The sequence below is a fragment of the Lepidochelys kempii genome, chromosome 6 (assembly GCF_965140285.1).
Source record: "Lepidochelys kempii isolate rLepKem1 chromosome 6, rLepKem1.hap1, whole genome shotgun sequence".
Taxonomy (NCBI): domain Eukaryota; kingdom Metazoa; phylum Chordata; order Testudines; family Cheloniidae; genus Lepidochelys; species Lepidochelys kempii.
The window spans coordinates 63,138,780-63,163,947 of record NC_136385.1 but is presented as its reverse complement, the minus strand read 5'-3'; positions in this window follow the sequence as shown (position 1 = coordinate 63,163,947).

Here is a 25,168-nt window from a genome sequence, read left to right as displayed (position 1 = left end):
CCATGTATTATATTTACAAAGATACACTCACCAGAGGTGCCTTCTCCGGCTTCACGGTCCTGGAGCCTGCCTTGGGAGGGTTGGGATGGTATTGGCTCCAGGGTGATAAACAGTTCCTGGGTGTTGGGGAGAACGGTTTCTCTGCTTGCCTGCTGTGCACTATCCTCCTCCTCATCTTCCTCATCCTCAAAATCCTCATCCCTATTGCATGAGACTCCCCCCTTGCAGGTGTCCACAGACAGGGGTGAGGTAGTGGTAGGGCCCCCTCCTAGAATTGCATGCTGCTCATCATAGAAGCGGCATGTCTGGGGCTCTGACCCGCAGCGGCTGTTTGACGCTTTGGTTTTTTGGTAGTCTTGCCTGAGCTCCTTAATTTTCATGCAGCACTGCTGCGGGTCCCTGCTGTAGCCTCTGTCCATCATGCCCTTGGAGATTTTTGCAAATATTTTGGCATTTTCTCTTTTGAAACAGAGTTCTGATAGCATGGATTCATCTCCCCGTAAAGCGATCAGATCCAGTACCTCCCATTCGGTCCATGCTAGAGCTCTTTTGCGATTCTGGGACTGCATGGTCACCTGTGCCGATGAGCTTGCCACGCTGGCCAAACAGGAAATGAAAGATCCCGGGGCTTTTCCTGTTTACTTGGCTAGTGCATCTGAGTTGAAAGTGCTGTCTAGAGTCGTCACAATGGAGCCTCTGGGATAGCTCCTGGAGGCGAATACCATCGAATTGCATCCACATGACCCCAAATTCGACCCGGTGATGTCAATTTCAGCACTAATCCTCTCGTCGGGGAGGAGTACAGAAATCGATTTTAAGAGCCTTTTAAGTCAACAAAAATGGCTTCGTTATGTGGACAGGTGCAGGGTTAAATCGATCTAACGCTGCTAAATTCGACCTAAACTCGTAGTGTAGACCAAGGCTAACAGGATTACCATAAGGTAAATCCTGTCATTAAAGTTTGCAATACACATTTTAATTATGATTAGATTCCATCAAGATCCCTATTTTACTGCTGTCTGTGGCACCTCATATAATATCAATATTTGTTATTAATTTAATATTATTTTTAATTCATTTACTTTTTCATAGACAGGGAAGTGTCTTTAGCTGCCCAAGCAGTATGCTCTTGTGAAAGGCTGCAGCAACTCTGCGGTTTTTCAGACTATTGAACAAAACTAGTCATTAGACTTTGGGTTTTTAATCTCTCAGCCCACTCTTCTGTTTTTGCCTGGGCAGTGTTTATGCCTGGGCAAGTTTTTATGCCTGGGCAAGTTTTAAATATTAACAATTCATAATTGTGGGGTTTTAGTTACTGTAGATCCTTCAGGATGATAGGTGCTATGTAAATGTAAATTATTACTTATTTTACTATTTAATCTACTGTGAATTGGTGCTGGAAAGCAGAGGAGCATCAGTTATGCCTCAACACAATATAAAATTTGCCATAAATGGAAACACCATTTACTGAACACTCCATTCTCTCCCAGTGGAAAACCCATGATGGCAGTTTTTATTTTCATAACAAACTGAAGAGAATGTTCTGACTGACAGATTGGTTATACCCTGATGGCTAAGTAATCAAGGAGAAATAATGTGAGAAAGAAGTCTGCTGAAAATAACTCCAGCCATCATCACTGAAGCGTATGGATTTGTTCCTGTTATAGAGGTCTATTCCCCCTTCAGCAACTTCACCTTTCCTCACATCCCACAGTGGTGGAATTCAGCCCGAGCTCTCTTGTGCACTCCTGGGATGTTTTTGTATGTGTTTTATTTCATGTTTTCCCCCTCCACCAAATGGGTAAATGGGGGAGAGAGAAGGCAGGAGGAAAGGGACGGGGGTTGGAAAACATGATCAAAACAGCCTCCAGTTCTGTGACTGAGCTGCTTTTTAACTGGGAAGGTAATAAGGAAAAATCAGAAACCAGGATCCTGGAATGCTTGAGTTCTGGGATTCGAAGCCTATGAGAACTGTTTATAGTTTGTTACATCAGAGTGCGAGAGCGAGAGTGAGAGAGAGATCCTGACCTTGGAAAATAAAAATCTCATGATTTTAAACTTTTATAAAGCTCTAAAGTGTTTGCTTTATATAATTTAAAAGGAAATCCACAATTTTCCTCGGTTCATCCACTGTCCTTTTGAAACTATGCACAGGGTTAGCCTTTGCTAACTGTTCTCCATTCAAAATTCACTATTGTGGCATTCCAGGGACCCCGCATGGAATCGGGTAAATTACAGATGAAAAGATGCTACAATAGGACACATGTAGTCCATTCTCAACCCTCCTGGAGACAGTGCAAGATAGTTCCCACCAGTGATCCCTGCCCCCCATGCTTTATCCAGGCCAATTTTAAGTGTTCCAAGTGATGGGTCTCAGCTGCTTCCTTTATACGAAATTGGAGATGTCAGGATGAGTAACTGGTATGCTTGGAAGGGAAGGAACTGTGTTTTACCAGGTATATTTGGTCAATGTTTCATGCTGATTAGGAACCATAGGTCTTGCTGACTCAATTGGCGGGGAGGAAAGGGGGGAGCTTTTTCTTTTAGCCAGTCATCAGCTGCCTGTAAAATCTGCAAAGGACAACTACTAGCTGAGATCTAGACAGCACCTACTAGCTCATCCAGAGAAGGGACCCTTTTGGATTATCAACATCCTCTACAGCAAACAGGGAAAGATAAAGAATGAGCTCTTGAAAATGGACACTCTCATAAAAAAACAACCTTCCACACAAACTTCCTTGTGGCTGGACTTTACTAAAACTAGACAAGCCATTTACAACACACACTTTGCTTCTCTACAAAAGAAAAAGGACACTAAACTTTCTAAACTACTACATGCCACAAGGGGCCATAACAATGGTTCCCTCAACCCACCCAGCAATATTGTTAACCTATCCAACTATACCCTTAGCCCAGCAGAAGCAGCTGTCCTATCTCGGGGCCTCTCCTTCTGCCCCTCCACCCCCACAAACATGATACAGTTCTATGGTGACCTAGAATCCTATTTTCGACATCTCTGACTCAAGGAATATTTCCAACATACCTCTGAACAACATACTAATCCACAGAGACCCCCCTACCAACACTACAAAAAGAAGGATTCTAGGTGGACTCCTCCTGAAGGTCGAGACAGCAGACTGGACTTCTACATAGAGTGCTTCCGCCGACGTGCACGGGCTGAAATTGTGGAAAAGCAGCATCACTTGCCCCATAACCTCAGCCGTGCGGAACACAATGCCATCCACAGCCTCAGAAACAACTCTGATATCATAATCAAAAAAGCTGACAAAGGAGGTGCTGTTGTCATCATGAATAGGTTGGAATATGAACAAGAGGCTGCTTGGCAGCTCTCCAACACCACTTTCTACAAGCCATTACCCTCTGATCCCACTGAGTATTACCAAAAGCAACTACAGCATTTGCTCAAGAAACTCCCTGAAAAAGCACAAGATCAAATCCGCACAGACACACCCCTGGAACCCCGACCTGGGATATTCTATGTACTACCCAAGATCCATAAACCTGGAAATCCTTGGGCGCCCTATCATCTCAGGCATTGGCACCCTGACAGCAGGATTGTCTGGCTATGTAGACTCCCTCCTCAGGCCCTACGCTACCAGCACTCCCAGCTACCTTCGAGACACCACTGACTTCCTGAGGAAACTACAATCCATCGGTGATCTTCCTGATAACACCATCCTGGCCACTATGGATGTAGAAGCCCTCTACACCAACGTTCCAAACAAAGATGGACTACAAGCCATCAAGAACACTATCCCCGATAATGTCACGGCTAACCTGGTGGCTGAACTTTGTGACTTTGTTCTTACCCATAACTATTTTACATTTGGGGACAATATATACCTTCAAATCAGCGGCACTGCTATGGGTACCCGCATGGCCCCACAGTATGCCAACATTTTTATGGCTGACTTAGAACAATACTTCCTCAGCTCTCGTCCCCTAACGCCCCTACTCTACTTGCGCTATATTGATGACATCTTCATCGTCTGGACACATGGAAAAGAAGCCCTTGAGGAATTCCACCATGATGTCAACAATTTCCACCCCACCATCAACCTCAGCCTGATCCAGTCCATGCAAGAGATCCACTTCCTGGACACTACAGTGCTAACAAACAATGGTCACATAAACACCACCCTATACCAGAAACCTACTGACTGCTATGCCTACCTACATGCCTCCAGCTTTCACCGTGACCACACCACACGATCCATTGTCTATAGCCAAGCTCTGCGATACAACCGCATTTGCTCCAACCCCTCAGACAGAGACAAACACCTACAAGATCTCTATCAAGCATTCTTACAACTACAATACCCACCTGCGGAAGTGAAGAAACAGATTGATAGAGCCAGAAGAGTTCCCAGAAGTCACCTACTACAGGACAGGCCTAACAAAGAAAATAACAGAACGACACTAGCCATCACCTTCAGCCCCCTACTAAAACCCCTCCAACGCATTATTAAGGATCTACAACCTATCCTGAAGGATGACCCAACACTCTCACAAATCTTGGGAGACAGGCCAGTCCTTGCCTACAGACAGCCCCCCAACCTGAAGCAAATACTCACCAGCAACCACATACCACACAACAGAACCAGTAACCCAGGCACCTATCCTTGCAACAAAGCCCGTTGCCAACTGTGCCCACATATCTATTCAGGGAACACCATCACAGGGCCTAATAACATCAGCCACACTATCAGAGGCTCGTTCATCAGCACATCCACCAATGTGATATATGCCATCATGTGCCAGCAATGCCCCTCTGCCATGTACATTGGTCAAACTGGACAGTCTCTACGTAAAAGAATAAATGGACACAAATCAGATGTCAAGAATTATAACATTCATAAACCAGTTGGAGAACACTTCAATCTCTCTGGTCATGCGCTTACAGACATGAAAGTTGCGATATTACAACAAAAAAACTTCAAATCCAGACTCCAGCGAGAGACTGCTGAATTGGAATTCATTTGCAAATTGGATACAGTTAACTTAGGCTTGAATAGAGACTGGCAGTGGCTAAGTCATTATGCAAGGTAACCTATTTCCCCTTGTTTTTTCCTACCCACCCCCCTCCCCCAGACGTTCTTGTTAAACCCTAGATTTGTGCTGGAAATGGCCCACCTTGATTATCATACACATTGTAAGGAGAGTGGTCACTTTAGATAAGCTATTACCAACAGGAGAGTGGGTTTGTGTGTGTGTGGGCGGAGGGAAAGAAAATCTGGATTTGTGCTGGAAATGGCCCAACTTGATTATCATACACATTGTAAGGAGAGTGATCACTTTAGATAAGCTATTACCAGCAGGAGTGTGGGGTGGGGGGAGGTATTTTTTCATGCTTTGTGTGTATAAAAAGATCTTCTACACTTTCCACAGTATGCATCCGATGAAGTGAGCTGTAGCTCACGAAAGCTTATGCTCAAATAAATTGGTTAGTCTCTAAGGTGCCACAAGTACTCCTTTTCTTTTTGCGAATACAGACTAACATGGCTGTTACTCTGAAACCTAATGGAGCTGCTGCTTAAGGAACCCATCAGGCTCTGGGTTTGATTCTTGGCTTGAGTAACACGCAGGATGCGCAGAGTGAGTGAGTCCAGGCACAGGATGGGTGCTTCAGTCATGAGAATGTTACAAGAATCGTATTATTATCCAGTGTGTGGAGCCACCAGTGGGCATTACAGATTACAGTGTTTATTTCAGTTCCATATTCAGAGTTTTTGTTTGAAAAGATCTGCTGAAATATGTTGCCAGAAGTGCTGTGTGGACTTTTGAATATTTAAACCACAGAATCACACTCCCACCCTGTAAAAACTGATCAGCTTTTGGGCCTGAAGATTCAGTAACGGCAAAGAGAGGTTGAACTTGCTGTATGAAAGCTTGAGTGAGAGTTGGGGTAGTGGTGGTGGGAAGTGGGAAAATGGCTACTAACAACTTTCCAAACTGCTCTCTCTCCCCTCCCACCCCAGCTGGAATGCAAGTGAGATCGGACTAACTAGTTTTGTATATCAAAACAAGCAGACTACAAAGCTGCAACTGAGCTGAAATAGAAATATCCTAAAGTATGGATAGCTTCCTTACATTCAGTAGTGGGAACAGACTGCTGCCAGTATCTCTCACAACCCGAGGCAGAATAAACAGGATGTTACAAGGACCCATGAAGAATTGGAGAAACACTTCAGCTGTCCACACTTTACTAGCACTGAGTTTGCAGAGTTGGTAATCAGTGGGAGTTTGAGTAGCTACCCTTATCACTATAACACAGTCAATCTGACATATACTGAGCCAGCATTCAAAGTAGCAAAACAATTGAAAGGTAAGAACAGTGGGAAAGATCTCTAAAAAGCAATATGACAGGTTTCAGAGTAACAGCCGTGTTAGTCTGTATTCGCAAAAAGAAAAGGAGTACTTGTGGCACCTTAGAGACTAACCAATTTATTTGAGCATGAGCTTTCGTGAGCTACAGCTCACTTCATCAGATGCATACCGTAGAAACTGCAGCAGACTTTATATACACACAGAGAATATGAAACAATACCTCCTCCCACCCCACTGTCCTGCTGGTAATAGCTTATCTAAAGTGATCATCAAGTTGGGCCATTTCCAGCACAAATCCAGGTTTTCTCACCCTCCACCCCCCCCCCACAAATTCACTCTCCTGCTGGTGATAGCCCATCCAAAGTGACAACTCTCTACACAATGTGCATGATAATCAAGTTGGGCCATTTCCTGCACAAATCCAGGTTCTCTCACCCCCTCACCCCCCTCCCAAAAACCACACACACAAACTCACTATCCTGCTGGTGGATGAGCTATTATGCACGGTATGCATCCAATGAAGTGAGCTGTAGCTCACGAAAGCTCATGCTCAAATAAATTGGTTAGTCTCTAAGGTGCCAGAAGTACTCCTTTTCTTTTTGCTAAAAAGCAATAGTTGACTGGCAGAATTGCCCACCGCAAGGAACCATCATCAGCTCTGTACAACAGCTAAGGTCCAGGAAAACCTGAACATTGCTCCAAACAGCCAGTAAACTACATCTGAAGTCATAAACCACAATTCAATATCATTGCAAATCCAAAGCATATTGTGATCAAGGAACCAAAGAACTGCCAGAGTGGAAAACAGGTCAGAGAAAGAGTAAAGGCATTTCCAACTGAAAGAGATGGAAAGCAGAGAAAGGGAACCTGCTTGGATCAGTAGCTCCATATTCATTCATGCACTGTGGAGCCGGATAAACAGAGGTTCCTAAGGTAACAGACAATTCCTGAGATGTATCAAAGAAACAGGCCACAGTTATGCCACAGAAAACAACAATAGCTCCCACTGTATCAACTCCTAATCCTGAGCCAATGGAAAAACTGGCAAGTGGGCTGAACAAAGATGCAACATCTGAAGACATACACATGCACTGCAAGGTGGTTTGATGAGTAAGAGTGATTAAAACACCAACAAGATTTGAGACAAACTTTTCAATAGCTTACCCAGTCATATTTGGCATATTGGTGGCTAAATGTGTGCCATTGTCTGTTGGCATTCATGGTATTTTTGAAAAGTAGCCTTAAGTAGCCACAAAGGGCCCTGAGCTATCTGTTGAGATCAGCAAATAGAGAGGCAGGACAAGAGCATGGTTTAGCTGCTTACATGGCAGTTTCAAAATCCCTAACAGGGCACTCATATGTCCAAATAGGGGTTGCTTTTCGAGAAACCCAGCTCAGCAGGCACATGTTAACGCATTTATTTCACATACACTGATTTTTTTAAATGTGCGCGTTTGGGGGAGGGGAGTGGCATTACATTTGTTTAAAATGTGTTTGTGTGTATTTAAAATTGATTTTTAATTGGCTGGGAAACTGTATGTGGAGTCAATTTTTGTTTTGTGAGGTGGCCTACATGAGTAAGACTGGGAATCCCTGGCCTAAACCGCCTCCAGGGTGTATCACAAACTGAGAGACAACAGAGACTCGGAAGACTAGAGCTTATTTAGAATGCTGCAGGTTCTGTAAATATAAAAAAGGGCAATGGTGGGTCTGAATAGCAGTTCTGCAGGGCCATGTGACTTCTCTCTAAGTGCAGAATTTTACCAATTATATATTTTACCAACTGGTTGGAAGGAGAGAAGTCCAAGTCACACTGCTGGAATTGGATCATTTGAATTTTTCAAAGTTTGAGGTGTGTGGTCCAGGGTTTTGGTATGTGCTATGTAAATGTAAATTATTATTACTGAGATGGAAGCATCTGTAAAGTCTGGATTCAAACTCCCTCAAAGTTTGTGGGTGCTCAGATTTGGAATTTTTGTTTAGGGCCAATCTGTATGTAGAAGCTAATACCTACGACTTGTGAGACAGCAAGATTTGTCCAAACCACACAGTTGAACTGCTTCCTTATTGCCATTATGGCAGTTTGCATCCTGTACATCTTCCTTGACACTCCAGCCCTCCTGGGCCTTCACAGGGTATCTTAAAGATCAACTAGAGAAAGCAATAAAGTTGCTGTCCTCTCTGGAGGAAAATATGGGGAGGGCAGGTAGAATAAAGTGAACAGATTGGGAAATAATTTCTGCTCAGTCATTCATTTTATTTAAATTAACTCAAAGAAAACGCATTCAGGATATCAAAGTGACAGTTAATACCAAGTTAGCCTGAAAATTATTTAAGAGAAATCTGGTGGGAGGAAAAAGGCTGCAATACCTGGAAAGCCAAGTCTGATACAGAAATATTCAGATACAGAAATATTTGAAGATGAAAGAAACTAGGCCTGATTGCCCACTGTCACTGCCTTGTACCTTGTGGAGTCATTTATGCTAGTGCAATGAGGGCATAAAATGTTACCAAATCAGAAAAGTTTGTTAGACCCGCAATAGAGGTCTCCCTACGGGATGGGGAGCAAGCAGATACCGGACACAGTGTTGGTATATAATACTCTAAATGCTCTTTATTGATTACAAAACAAACCTTACTCACTCCACATTCACACCCCAAACATACTATACCAGAGTCCAAAGGTCAGAATGGTCCTGATGGCCAGTTGAGATTCCTTCCATCGGGATAAGATCATAAGATTGGGGAGCTGGCAAAAACCACATCTATAGCTACACGGGACTCTGGATCAATAAACGACTCTGATGTGCAGAAATCATAGGCAACCATTTATAGTTCATTCCATCGCATCATTGGTTCTTTGCCTTTATTTACTAGGCCTTCTACCCACACAATTCCAAAGAGACAATCCTGCGCAGGCCGCTATGATCATAGATGTGCCATTTCCTCCAATTCTTATACAATTTTATATCAGTCCAGCTGGTATTTCTTTGTCTGATGATTTTCTGTATATTTTTCAGAACATAAGATTGTTTTTGCACAAATAGTTCTAATAGTCCTTGACCCTAAGTTCTTGCTTCTGTTGCTAACTTGCAACACACGCATTCATGTCAAGCATGAGTCATTCATACCAGGCCTCAATGACCTATAATATATTACATGGATATATGAATCACAATGTGTGTATATATATATCCCAACAAGTTGTGTTTTACATCAACTTCATACTCACTTTGTACAGGTTAAAGTGACTACATGGTGCAATGCAGTGAAGAATTTTTTTATGCAAAACTGTACAATGCCTGTTAAGTACAAGAAATCCTTATATATGGGGCCAGAGGCGTTGCTGATCCCTGCATGTGTGCACAAGAGGGGATTCGGGGGAAGGTGGAGGGCAACCATAGGGAACAAGACGACATCTCCTTGTGCATCTTCACAGCCATCAGCCAAAATACCAGTCTTCTGACTCCCAAAGTACAACCCCCATCGAAGTCTAGTGCCTCTGGATGTGATAGACTTCACACACAGCAGAGCCACAGGCTGTCCCCCAGCTGCCTCTCTTCTCCACCAGTCAGCCAAAAGAAACCAGTGCAGTAGGGAGCAGGCAGCTGTAATTTCCAGAATTTGACAACTTCACTTTTCAACCTTAATGTTCCTTTAATGTGGCTTTTTGTGTGTGGAATTATAATAGATCCTCTACCAAGTCTCAGTTTCAGCTGTGACACAATCTCAGAACTGTATATAAAGCTGCTTTCACACAGAACAAACTGGGGAATTTGTCTCTGTCAGCTTTATGAAAGCACTGACACTCTGACTTTATGCCAGGAAATGCTGGCATTTTGTCACCTCTATTAAATGAGTTAGTCCCTCCAATGGGTGATAGCCGTTCAGTTAATTAAAATGTTATGTTTCATAATAATAGACACTACAGCAAATCCTTGGACAAAGATGCATCCTTTCTGATGACATATTTTATTCTCACTGACATGTTCATAGAAAAATCCAGAGAACAGCTAATTACACGTCTCAGTGCTCTCTCATTTTCAGGGGCATAGCCACCAGAGGGACTTGTACGGAATCTTTTATTCTCCTTAGTTGAACAGGACTTTGGAACAATCATAAGAAACAGCCCGATGAAGAATTAATACCAGGTTTACAATAAGTCCAGTGCAGGCCTAGACAAGACACTGAGTTATAGTTAGTTTATGGAGCTCTCCAGTAAAGCTGCATTTGTAAAGAACTAGCAGTTTTATCTCATGTTTGAGTCTTAGTATTTAATTTGAGCAGAAGGTGTGATATGCCCCCTCAATTCCTTATTCACAGACAAACAAGCAGCACAGGGTTGCTTTGTGTAGTGAGGGAAACAAGCAGGGAGAACTGGAAGTCCTGGCACAATCAAGGAATTATGATGTGATTGGAATAACAGAGACTTGGTGGGATAACTCACATGACTGGAGTACTGTCATGCAGGGATATAAACTGTTCAGGAAGGACAGGCAGGGCAGAAAAGGTGGGGGAGTTGCACTGTATGTAAGGGAGCAGTATGACTGCTCAGAGCTCAAGTATGAAACTGCAGAAAAACCTGAGTGTCTCTGGATTAAGTTTAGAAGTGTGAGCAACAAGGGTGATGTAGTGGTGGGAGTCTGCTATAGACCATCAGACCAGGGGGATGAGGTGGATGAGGCTTTCTTCCGGCAACTCCCGGAAGTTACTAGATCGCAGGCCCTGGTTCTCATGGGAGACTTGAATCACCCTGATATCTGCTGGGAGAGCAACACAGCGGTGCACAGACAATCCAGGAAGTTTTTGGAAAGTGTAGGGACAATTTCCTGGTGCAAGTGCTGGAGGAACCAACTAGGGTCAGAGCTCTTCTTGACCTGCTGCTCACAAACCAGGAAGAATTAGTAGGGGAAGCTAAAATGGATGGGAACCTGGGAGGCAGTGACCATGAGATGGTCGAGTTCAGGATCCTGACACAGGAAAGAAAGGAGAGCAGCAGAATACGGACCCTGGACTTCAGAAAAGCAGACTTTGACTCCTTCAAGGAACTGATGGGCAGGATCCCCTGGGAGAATAACATGAGGGGGAAAGGAGTCCAGGAGAGCTGGCTGTATTTTAAAGAATCCTTATTGAGGTTACAGGGACAAACCATCCCGATGTGTAGAAAGAATAGTAAATATGGCAGGCGACCAGCTTGGCTTAACAGTGAAATCCTTGCTGATCTTAAACACAAAAAAGAAGCTTACAAGAAGTGGAAGATTGGACAAATGACCAGGGAAGAGTATAAAAATATTGCTCGGGCATGCAGGAGTGAAATCAGGAAGGCCAAATCATACTTGGAGTTGCAGCTAGCAAGAGATGTTAAGAGTAACAAGAAGGATTTCTTCAGGTATGTTAGCAACAAGAAGAAAGTCAAAGAAAGTGTGGGCCCCTTACTGAATGAGGGAGGCAACCTAGTGACAGAGGATGTGGAAAAAGCTAATGTACTCAATGCTTTTTTTGCCTCTGTCTTCACGAACGAGGTCAACTCCCAGACTACTGCACTGGGCAGCACAGCATGGGGAGGAGGTGATCAGCGCTCAGTGGAGAAAGAAGTGGTTCGGGACTATTTAGAAAAGCTGGACGAGCACAAGTCCATGGGGCCGGATGAGCTGCATCCAAGAGTGCTAAAGGAGTGGCGGATGTGATTGCAGAGCCATTGGCCATTATCTTTGAAAACTCATGGTGATCGGGGGAAGTCCCGGACGACTGGAAAAAGGCTACTGTAGTGCCCATCTTTAAAAAACGGAAGGAGGAGGATCCTGGGAACTACAGGCCAGTCAGCCTCACCTCAGTCCCTGGAAAAATCATGGAGCAGATCCTCAAGGAATCAATTCTGAAGCACTTAGAGGAGAGGAAAGTGATCAGGAACAGTCAGCATGGATTCACCAACGGCAAGTCATGCCTGACTAATCTAATTGCCTTCTATGACGAGATAACTGGCTCTGTGGATGAGGGGAAAGCAGTGGACATGTTGTTCTTTGACTTTAGCAAAGCTTTTGACATGGTCTCCCATAGTATTCTTGTCAGCAAGTTAAAGAATTGTGCTGGATGAATGGACTATAAGGTGGATAGAAAGTTGGCTAGATTGTCGGGCTCAATGGGTAGTGATCAATGGCTCTGTGTCTAGTTGGCAGCCGGTATCAAGTGGAGTGCCCCAACGGTTGGTCCTCAGGCCGGTTTTGTTAAATAAATGATCTGGAGGATGGTGTGGACTGTACCTTCAGCAAGTTTGCAGATGACACTAAACTGGGAGGAGAGGTAGATACGCTGGAGGGTAGGGATAGGATACAGAGGGCCCTAGACAAATTGTAGGACTGGGCCAAAAGAAATCTGATGAGGTTCAACAAGGATAAGTGCAGAGTCCTGCACTTAGGACAGAAGAATCCCATGCACTGGTACAGAATAGGGACCGAATGGCTCGGCAGCAGTTCTGCAAAAAAGGACCTAGGGGGTTACTATGGACGAGAAGCTGGATATGAGTCAGCAGTGTGCCCTTGTTGCCAAGAAGGCCAATGGCTTTTTGGGATGTATATGTAAGGGCATTGCCAGCAGATCGAGGGACGTGATCGTTCCCCTATATTCAACATTGGTGAGGTCTCATCTGGAGTACTGTGTCCAGTTTTGGGCCCCACACTATGAGAAGGATGTGGAAAAATTGGAAAAAGTCCAGCAGAGGGCAACAAAAATGATTAGGGGACTGCAACACATGACTTATGAGGAGAGGCTGAGGGAACTGGAATTGTTTAGTCTGCGGAAGAGAAGAATGGGGGGGCGGGATTTGATAGCTGCTTTCAACTACCTGAAAGGGGGTTCCAAAGAGGATGGATCTAGACTGTTCTCAGTGGTAGCAGATGACAGAACAAGGAGTAATGGTCTCAAGTTGCAGTGGGGGAGGTTTAGGTTGGATATTAGGAAAAACTTTTTCACTAGGAGGGTGGTGAAACACTGGAATGTGTTACCTAGGGAGGTGGTGGAATCTCCTTCCTTAAATATTTTTAAGGTCAGGCTTGACAAAGCCCTGGATGGGATGATTTAGTTGGGGATTGGTCCTGCTTTGAGCAGGGGGTTGGACTAGATGACCTCCTGAGGTCCCTTCCAACCCTGATATTCTATGATTCTATGAATATATTTTGCCCTGCCAGGTTTGCTTTTTCTTGTTTATGTCCCATTAGAAATCATTTAGCTGCAAAGATTTCTCTCCATTTCTAGTATTTCAGGCTCAGTTATGTTCAGTGAAATAGAAATTGTGCCTAACTAAAATATGAAAGTAAGTCACCTCAGGCACAGTGCAAATTTAAGCTCAATGAATTCATTGTATGAGAAACCAGTTAGCCCTGAAAAGGTGCTTAATCTATGTGCTTTCGCCTCTCTCAGTTGGCACTTTGCATGATTCAAACAAAAGCCACAACCCCAACCCCAGCCTGAGGTTTGAAAGCAGAGTTTAGGCTTTTCTATACTTATAGTGGTGCAGCGGCACCACTGTCGTGCTTTGTGAAGACATTACCTATGCTGACTGGAGAGCTTCTCCCACTGGTGCAGGCACTCTGCCTCCCCGAGAGGTGGGAGCTCTGTTGATGGGAGAAGCCCATCCATCAACATTGTGCTGTCTACACTGGGGATTAGGTCGATTATAACTGCACCATTCAGGAGTGTAGATTTTCCACACCCCCGAGTGACATAGTTAGACCAGCATAACTTGGTAGTGTAGGTCTAAGGCAAGTTACTGGTCCCCATAAGCGGCATTTATTTCACAGGATTATTTACAGAAAGCCCTCTGGTGGCACAAAAGAGCCCTAAAGCCTGTATCCCTCTGTAAGATCTAAGCAGTGAGTTAATGACTCGCTTGTTAGAAACTAGGGAGGCCCCTATAACTAGGCACAGTTCTGTGTAATGATAAACACTCTGTTGGTGCTCCAGAAATTATAATTACACACACACACACACAGACAGCGTTCATCCACATTTCACATAATCTTCAACAGTAAAAACACTTCAAAAGATGAAATGTTTATGCTGCAGAGGCCTTGTCTACACTAGGAAATGTTTGCTAAATCTTTTCACTACTGTTCTGGGCTTGTCTACGCCTGGAATTTTATGAAAATAATTATTCTAGATTAGTTATTCTGGAATAACTCCCCATGTGGACAACCTTATTTCTGAATAAAAGTATCCCTGGGGAGGGTTATACTGTAATAATTATTCTGGAATAGCTATGTTAGTAAATTTCATGGGACTTAAATTCAGCTCTGGAAGGCTACAGTCAGGTGGTACTTCCATGCTGCCACCAGGCAGCCATGGCAGATCCATGGTCAACACACTATACATCCTGGGAGACCAGTCACTGCAGGAAGTGCTGCCCACAGTAGAGATGACTGGCAGCTCCTCCCTTAACTCTGACTGGCACAGGCCTACTATATAAGCCTGAAGAGAGCATCTGGTAGTTGTCTGTGCAATGAGGCAGATCACTAACCTGCTGCTGAAACCGACCCTGCCTTGTTCCTGTTCCCTTGTCTCACTCACGGTTCTTAGTTCCTTGGCTGGCCCCCAGGTCCTGGCTTTTGACTTCATCTCGACCCTTGGCTCTGGTTCCTGGTTCTTGACTCCTGGTTCTGGACCCTGGTGATCATCTCTGGCTTGATCCCCTCTGACCTAACAGTCTACAGCTCTAACCACCGAGCATGCCTGCCCAAGTCCCAATTGCTTAAACAGCGGCGTGCTGGCTATGGAATTCAGTGGTGAATTCTACAGCCACATCAACATTTCTGTAGAAGATTCAAGTAAATTCAAAACCAGAAGTTTATAATTTAATATGAAAATGAACAATCCAGTGTAATATAACTTGTCATTTATTTTAATATTAAATGTAATACCTGTCTGGGGAAATCTGAAGCTCTGGCAATTGAGCAGGGGGAATTTGGGGCTTTTGGCACCCAGGAACAGGCAAAAGGTGGCTTGGGGTTTAGATAGTCAGGAAGCTGTTCAGGTTTTTGGCACTTGGGAGAAATCAGAGAATTTCAGCCCCACCGGCCATGGTCTCCAAAATACCACCTGTCCTATGGGGTTGAATGTCTCATGGCAGAAGATCAAGATCCAGAACCTCAGAGCTAGGCCACCAGAACCTGTGGTGCAGGTGTGGTTGAGTACTGTGGAGAGTGCCGACAAGGTCATCTACCTAGGTTGCAAGCAGAGTTCAAACAGTCCCAGCAAACTGGATGTTCTTCAACAAATAGGTCTCATTATCTCCTGTAATAAGTTCATGTCTTGCTTGTGGATGCAAAAATGTCTTTGCACTGAGACAAAGTTCAGGATCTATCAAACCTATGCACTGCCTGTATTGCTATATGTGTCAGAAACCTGGACCCTCCTGTAGGCAGACTTGGAGCAGCTAGAGACATTCCATATATGCTGTCAGTGCCAAATCCAGAGCATAAAGTGATTTGACTTTGAGTGAAATGTCAAAATCTCACAGAGATCTAGTCTTCCTTCTTTCACTCATTATATTTGAAAGAGGGGTTATGTGCTCTTTGGCCATGTCACCAGGATGGACAAAAATACCCCAGCACACTGTGCTCTGAAAATCTCCAAAGACGGACAAAAGGGTGCATGCCCTGACCCCACCTGGTGCTGCTTATGGGCTGTCCCAGAGATTTGCAGGATGGAGCCAGATCTGGGAACCTCATTACATAATGCCTGGCGCAATGCCATCTATCAATGTACCTTAGGAGACTATTCATGTTTGAGGAGGAATGGGGTGTATTTTTTATTACTTACCCTGGAATTGGGAAGGACTGAAGTGATTCCAAATTTTTGTGAGGGCTTGAGTTCTTAATTCCCACTCCAGCAATCACTGACAACATTCAGTTACTCCCTCCAACCTCCCAATATCTGCCACTGAATGCAACAGCAATAAGCACATTCACTACATGATTTTGCTTTGATTATCATCAATGAAATACGTAACAACAAAATTATCAGGATTAGAAGAGCTCTGTGTAGCTTGAAAGCTTGTCACTCGCACCAACAGAAGTTGGTCCAATAAAAGAAATTACCTCACCCACCTTGTCTCTCTAATATCTTGGGACAGACATGGCTACAACAACGTCTACAGTATTAGGTTTGACCGTTAACCCTCCCATTGAGATTGATTGGAAACAGTTCATGCCTCTCTTACAGCTGTTGTTTCAGGCTGCCTAAAGAGTGGAAAAAACAACAATTATTGGTTTACTTTCAGGTCACATTTGGAAGCAAACTGTTTTAAACCAAATCAATACTAGCCACTCTATACTAATTTAAGAGAGCTCATGCAAGGGGGATTGCATCAAACCAACTAAATCAATTAAGAAAATAATTTAGTTATTCACAGAAATTGCACTGGATTTACAAGGGGCCTAATTAGATGTGAGGCAAAAAGGGGGAAGAGAGTAACAGAAGAAAAAAGGCCTGAGGAAACATCCATGTGATTCTGCCGTCATTCAGTAAATGCTGGCCCAGAGAAAGAGGTGACTCGATCATGGCATATAAGCACCTTGTGGGGAGAAGATTTCTGATGATAGAGGGCTCTTCACTGTAACAGACAGAGGTCCAACGCCTAGAAGCTGAAGCTAGACACATTCAGACTAGAAATAAGGTTTTAGCAGTGAAGGTAAAAAACATTAGAACAATTTACCTAGGCATGTGATGGATTCTCTGTTGCTTGAAATCTTTAAACCAGGACTGGATGTATTTTTAAAAGATGCTCTAGCTCAATTAGAATTGATGGGTTTGATGCAGGAACCACTTGGTGAAATTCAATGGCATGTTATCTAGGAAGTCTGACTACATTATCATGGTCCCTCTGAAAACAAATCAAATTTGCTGTACCTTTGTAAGGTATTATGGTCTCAGAAGCTGTATATAAATTCATTTTGCTTAAAAACAGTCATACTGGGTCAGAACAATGACCTATCTAGCCCAGTATCCAGTCTTCTGACACTGGCCCATGCCAGATGCTTCATAGGGAATGAACAGAACAAGTCATTTTCAGTGATCCATCCCCCATAGTCTAGTCCCAGGCTCTGTCAGCCAGAGATTTAGGGTCTCCCCAAGCATGGGGTTGCATCCCTGACCATCTTGGCTAATAGTCATTGATGGTCCTATCTATCCATTAATTTATCTATTTTTGAACCGAGTTATATTTTTGGCCTGTACAATATCCCACGGCAGTGAGTTCTATAGGTTGACTGTGTGTTGTATGAAGCAGTACTTCCTTTTGCTTTAAACCTGCGGCCTATTAATTTCATTGGGTGACCGTAGTCCTGTGTTATGTGAAGCAGTTAATAACACTTCCTTATTCTCCTTCTCCATAGAAATCATTATTTTATAGACCTCTATCATATCTCCACTTTGCCGTCTCTTTTCTAAGATGACCAGTCCTAGTTTTTTAATCTCTCCTCATATGGAAGCTGGTCCATATCATACCCTAATCCTCTTTGTTGTCCTTCTTTGTACCTTTTCCAATTTAATACATCTTTTTTTGAGATGGGGTGATCAGATCTGCACGTAGTATTAAAGGTGTGGGCATACCATGGATTTATATAGTGCCATTATATTTTCTATTTTATTATATATCCCTTTCCTAATGGTTCCTAACATTGTTAGCTTTTTTGACTGCTGCTGCACACTGAGCAGATGTTTTCAGAGAACTATCTACGATATCTCCAAGATCTCTTTCCAAGTGGTTACTACTAATTTAGATCCCCATTATTTTCTATATGTTGTTGGGATTATTTTTCCCAATGTGCATTATTTTGTACTTATCAACACCGAATTTCATCTGCCATTTTGTTGCCCAGTCATCTAGTTTGATGACATCCCTTTGTAACTCTTCACACTCATCTTAGGACTTAACTATCTTAAGTAACTTTGTAGTCTTCACATTTCCCCCCTCACTCTTCACCCACTTTTCCAGATCATGTATTAATATATTGAACAACACTGGTCCCAGCACACATCCTTGGTGGATCCTGCTATTTACTTCTCTCCATTATGAAAATGGACCAATTATTCCTACCATTTATTTCCTATCTTTTAACCAGTTACTGATCCATGAGAGGACCTTCCCTCTTATCCCATGACTGCTTACTTTACTTAAGAGCCTTTGAAGAGGGCCCTTGTCAAAGGCTTTCTGAAAGTTCAAGTACGCTATATCCACTGGATCACCCTTGCCCCCATGCTTGTTGACTCTCTCAAAGAACTGGAGCAGATTGGTGAGGCATGATTTCCCTTTACTCAAGCTGTATTGACTCTTCAGCAAGATATCATATCCTCTGTGTGTCTGATAATTCTGATATTTCCTATAGTTTTAACCAAATTGCCTGGGACAGAAATTAGATTTACTGGTTTGTAATTGCCAGGATTGCCTCTGGAGTCTTTTTTTTTTAAAAAAAATCAGCATCACATTAGCTACCCTCCATTCATCGAGTACAGAGGATGATTAAGTGATAAGTTACATATTACAGTTTCATATTTGAGTTACTTCAGAACTCTTAGGTGAAGACCATCTGGTCCTGGTGACTTATTATTGTTTAATTTATCAATTTGTTTCAAAACCTCCTCAATTGACACCTCAATCTGGGACAGTTCCTCAAATTTGTCACCTAAAAAGAATGGCTTGGGTATGGGGAATCTCCCCCACATCCTCGGCAGTGAAGAGTAATGCAAAGAATTCACTTAGGTTTTCTGGAACACCCTTGTCTCCCTCGAAAGTTCCTTTGGCCCCACTGACTGTTTGGCAGGCTTTCTGCATCTGATGGACTTAATTTTTTTGCTGTTAGAATTTGAAGAGCAACTAGCTAAAGACACACACAATTTCTTGGCCTGTCTTATTATACTTTTACACTTGACTTACCAGAGTTTATGCTCCTTTCTATTTTCCTCACTAGGATTTGACTTCCAATTTTTACAGGATGCCTTTTTGCCTCTATCAGTCTCTTTTACTCTGCTATTTAGCCATGGTGGCACAGTTGTCAGGCAGCTGCTTATTTCAGTTATGTTTTATATACACCATGTGCTCAAGTCAAAACTATAAACCATGGTTTTCACTCAAAAATTATTTGTTCTGAGTAAAATGTAGCCTCGTTCTTTCAGTTTTGTGTAGGAGGTTTATGCCTTTGGTTCTATGATAAGCTCTGTGTTTTATTACAGCAGAGAGAGAGACTCCTAGAAATCAACTTGTGTAGATCTCTCAAAACGAAATACTGAGACTAAATTTTTGATGTGGTAACAGGGAAACAAAAAGGATCATCATACTTAGTTATGATTTAACTACAAGATAATGAGAAACTATAGTAACAAAAAGTAAACAGAACAAAGATGTTGAAATGAAGTATATTAGTAAATAGCACAAACCTGAGTTATATACTATACTGTATCCAGTACTCCAAAAATGAACACAATAATTTGAAACTACTAATTTTTTTATGACTACGCTTCACTGGGAAATCCCAGAAAAGACCCAGAAACTTAGATTTGTGTAGTCCATCCAACTTGATGCCTTCTTCCATGATATTACCCATCCATTGTTAGAAAAACACAAAATATCTGCCACATCAATGTAGGAACAGAGAATAGAATCTAACAAACTTTAGCAAAGATCAAAAGCATAAATTGTAATGAATTGACTTAAGATAAAGAAGTTGTCCAATTTGGTAACAAATCACATAAACAGACACTCTGGCATTCAGCTAACTGTATTCAGTACCAAAAGGGGACTGAGTGGCCCAAGAGATCAGTAATAGAATACTGGATGCTTTAATCTCTAGGATATTGATTTCAACCCATTTCAGCTCAGTAGTATTACGTATAAATAAAAGATGATGACCCTACGGCCTGCCTGAGGTATCTACAATGGACAACACTCAGATATCCCCCCCAAACACATCGCTAAACTCATCCATTTCATCCTCACCCATAACAATTTTACTTTCAACAACAAACACTTTATTAAAACCATGAGAACAGCCTGGGTACTAGGATGGCTCCCCAACATGCCAACCTCTACATATTTCAGAGTAACAGCCGTGTTAGTCTGTATTCGCAAAAAGAAAAGGAGTACTTGTGGCACCTTAGAGACTAACCAATTTATTTGAGCTACAGCTCACTTCATCGGATGCATGCCGTGGAAACTGCAGCAGACTTTATTTATACACAGAGAATATGAAAAAATACCTCCTCCCACCCCACTGTCCTGCTGGTAATAGCTTATCTAAAGTGATCATCAGGTTGGGCCATTTCCAGCACAAATCCAGGTTTTCTCACCCTCCACCCCCCCCCCCCACAAATTCACTCTCCTGCTGGTGATAGCCCATCCAAAGTGACAACTCTTTACACAATGTGCATGATAATCAAGTTGGGCCATTTCCTGCACAAATCCAGGTTCTCTCACCCCCTCACCCCCCTCCCAAAAACCACACACACAAACTCACTCTCCTGCTGGTAATAGCTCATCCAAACTGACCACTCTCCAAGTTTAAATCCAAGTTAAACCAGAACACCTGGGGGGGGGGGGTAGGAAAAAACAAGAGGAAATAGGCTACCTTGCATAATGACTTAGCCACTCCCAGTCTCTATTTAAGCCTAAATTAATAGTATCCAATTTGCAAAACCTGGATTTGTGCTGGAAATGGCCCACCTTAATTATGCACATTGTAGGAAGAATGGTCACTTTGGATGAGCTATTACCAGCAGGATAGTGAGTTTGTGTGTGTGTTTTTTGGGAGGGGGGTGAGGGGGTGAGAGAACCTGGATTTGTGCAGGAAATGGCCCACCTGATGATCACTTTAGATAAGCTATTACCAGCAGGACAGTGGGGTGGGAGGAGGTATTTTTTCATATTCTCTGTGTATAAATAAAGTCTGCTGCAGTTTCCACGGCATGCATCCGATGAAGTGAGCTGTAGCTCACGAAAGCTCATGCTCAAATAAATTGGTTAGTCTCTAAGGTGCCACAAGTACTCCTTTTCTTTTTGCGAACCTCTACATAGGCCACCCTGGGGAAGATTTTTCTGGACAAATGCACCACAAACCAAGGATGTACCTGAGATACATTGATATTTTCACCCTCTGGTCAGATGTCCTGAATTCCTGCATAGATTTGCACCACAACTTCAACCACTACACCCATTTAGCCAACTCTCTAGAACATTCCTGCACTAGCATCAGCTTGCTGGACACCACAATCAGCTTCAACAATAGAACCCTACAGAGAACTATATACAAGATACCTATGGATCACCTCACTTACCTCCACAGATCCAGTAACACCCCAAACACACCAAGAAATCTAATCTATAGCCAGATCTTTAGATACCACAGAATATGCTCCAAGGAGAAAGCCTGGGATACATGTCTTAACACAGTCAAAACCACCCTCACCAAGCATGGACACTCCACCAGAGAAGTCGATCGCATCATGGAACAGGCCACCCAAATAACCTGAGATAATCTGCTTCAATACAGGGGGAAAAAACCCCTCTGTCTGCACACCTTTAGTTGTCATCTACCACCCCACAGTGGAACACTTAGGGGATGTCATTAAACAATTACAACCCATAATCAATGGTGACCACATCATGAAAAATCTTTCCTGAACCCCCTCTTCTGGCCTTCAAACAATCCTGCAACCTCTCAAAGCTCATCTTTGGAAGCAGGCTCACCCCAGACCAGGACTCACCAACTCAAAGTGGCACCAGCCCTTGCCAGATGCAAAATTGGCAGACATATCTCCATTGCTATAATGATCAATATCCCCCACAACACACCTTTCAAGATCCATGGATCCTATATATGCCTGTCACAGCATGTAGTGTATCTCATCTAGTGCTTCAAATGCCCCCACAACAATTATGTGGGTGAAACCACACAATAACTGTGCTCCCGAATGAACTTATGCAGAAAAATTATAAAAGGACAAAAACTCAATATCACGTGTGTCAAGGTTCCTTCCCCACTCTGAACTCTAGGGTACAGATGTGGGGACCTGCATGAAAACCTCCTAAGCTTACCTTTACCAGCTTAGGTTAAAACTTCCCCAAGGTACAAACTATTTTACCTTTTTGCTCTTGGACTTTATCACTGCCACCACCAAGCGTGTAACAGATATATAACCGGGAAAGAGCCCGCCTGGAAACGTCTTTCCCCCCAAAATCCTCCCCAAACCCTCACCCCCTTTCCTGGGGAAGGCTTGATAAAAATCCTCACCAATTTACATAGGTGAACACAGACCCAAACCCTTGGATCTTAAGAACAATGAAAAAGCAATCAGATTCTTAAAAGAAGAATTTTAATAGAAGAAAAAGTAAAAAGAATCACCTCTGTAAAATCAGGATGGTAAATACCTTACAGAGTAATTAGATTCAAAACATAGAGAATCCCTCTAGGCAAAACCTTAAGTTACAAAAAGACACAAAAACAGGAATCTACATCCCATTCAGCACAGATTATTTTCTCAGGCATTTAAAGGAATCAGAATCTAACGCCTATCTAGCTAGATTACTTACTAAGTTCTAAGACTCCATTCCTGTTCTGTCCCCGGCAAAAGCATCACACAGACAGAGAGAGAGAGGCTTTGTTTCTCCCTCCCCCCAGCTCTTGAAAGTATCTTGTCTCCTCATTGGTCATTTTGGTCAGGTGCCAGCGAGGTTATTCTAGCTTCTTAACCCTTTACAGGTGAAAGGGTTTTTCCTCTGGCCAGGAGGGATTTTAAAGGTGTTTACCCTTCCCTTTATATTTATGACAACCTGTTAGAGAACATTTTTCACAAAACGATCACTCTCAGTCTTCGTCCTCAAAGGAAACTTCAAAAGTCAAACCTGGGCGCTTAAATTAATAACTTTGCTAGACACTAAAAATCATGGTTTTAATCAAGACACTGGATTTATGGCTTATTACAACAATTTGTAACCTGCTAACCCCCCTTTTTTTGTCCTATGACTGCAGGGGTATTAATGGGCAACTTCACCTTAAATGGTCCCTTAGAATGTGTTAACTACTAATGCTAAAAATCGGTTCCACCTTGTATTTAGCTGTGACACTGAGTATCTTTCCCAGACCTGAAGAAGAGCTCTGTGTAGCTTGAAAGCTTATGTCTTTCACCAACAGAAGTTGGTCCAATAAAAGATATTACCTCACCCACATTGTCTCTCTAGTCGGTCATATACTCCACTAGCGGGAACCATTTTCCATACTGTTTGATCATAATCCCCTTTAATTTTCTCCCTTACTTTGTTCCTGTGGACTGTGTTGTATTAAACAAGGCTATAACCTATTAAGTCCCTGAGGTTTGTAATTATTTTGAGATTTCCCTACTTTAAAAAAAAAAAACCAAAACTTTTCTGCTGGATTCTGCTGGTGCACTGAAAGCTCTAAGGTGAGGAAACTAAGAACTGAACACAAATCTTTGAGCACTGAAAATATGTTGGCAATTTTTTTCTTGTTGATTTTGGTTTTGATGTACATGCTTCCAGGTTACAGCCCGGCACAGGAAATACTATGTGCTGTCAGAAAAGCTCTTCTCTTGACTTCTGTTCCACTGCTGAGAAATGCGAAGTTTGGAGAAGCATCCAGACAGCTAGATGTTTATATCTGATCAGACTCCTCAAACCTTTTAACATTCATCCATCTCTAACATGCTCATACGCAGGTGCAAGTACAGCATCCAACAGGTGACTCTGCACATTAAATGTTTGACCATTGGTTTGGAGAAAAAAAAAAAGAGACAGACTTTAGTTATGTGTACACTGGGAACACTTTATCAGTATATAAATACCAGTATACTATACTAGCAAAGCACTTCTAATGTGGATGCAGTTTATGTCAGCAAAGCTGCACTTTGTACCAGTATAGTAAAAATACCCCTCACAAGCAAAAGAAGTTATGCCAGTAAGTGTAGTTTTGCCAGTATAATTGCATCCCCAATAGAAACTTCTACCAGCACTGCCATGTCAGTCAGGGAGCAGTCTTCTTTACACCGCTGACCATCTTAGCTATGCCAGCAGGAGTCTGTAGTGTTCACATAGTTTTTTCTTTGTCCTGTTTTGTCTGCTCAATCTTTCCTTGGATGGCGAGTAGTTTAGTTGACTGTTAGGTAAGGGGTTTGTGCTGGAGGAAAACTGCTTGGAGTCCAGGTCTATACGAGGAACACTTTGCCAATATACTGTACCAGCAAAGTGCTCCTAGTGTGGACACAGCTTATGCTGGCAAAAAAAGTGTATTTTTCCCAGTATAGCGTATTCCAGCTCCCCACGAGCCAAATAAGCTATACCAATAAAAGTGTGTTTTTGCCACTATGAACTGCATCTATACTAAGGGCATATGTCAGTCAAAGATTACACCTTCCTATATCCCTGCCTGTCACAGTGGTGCTGGCAAAAGTTTATAGTATAGACCTGGCCATTGTTTCACTTAATGAAGGTTTTTAATAAACTGAAAATTGGGTTGTGCTAGAATATCAAATCACGGATTCAGTCACTTTTCTCATCAAGGTTTTACACACTCCATAGTCATTTCAATGTCATTTGGATTGGAGTTAGTGGAAGGCTTTTTCTTTTTTTTGCTTCAGTAACTCTTTAAAAAAAAAACAACAACAACAATTTTGTACATGCCTTATAAATTGCTTGCAGGCCGGACACACTTAGTTTTCTGTTTATACAAGAGCTTGAATCTGTCAGAGGAGGACTTACTGGTTTTAAGCATTGCAAATTTGAACCATTAAGGACCAGCCTCCCTTGTGAATGCATTACTCC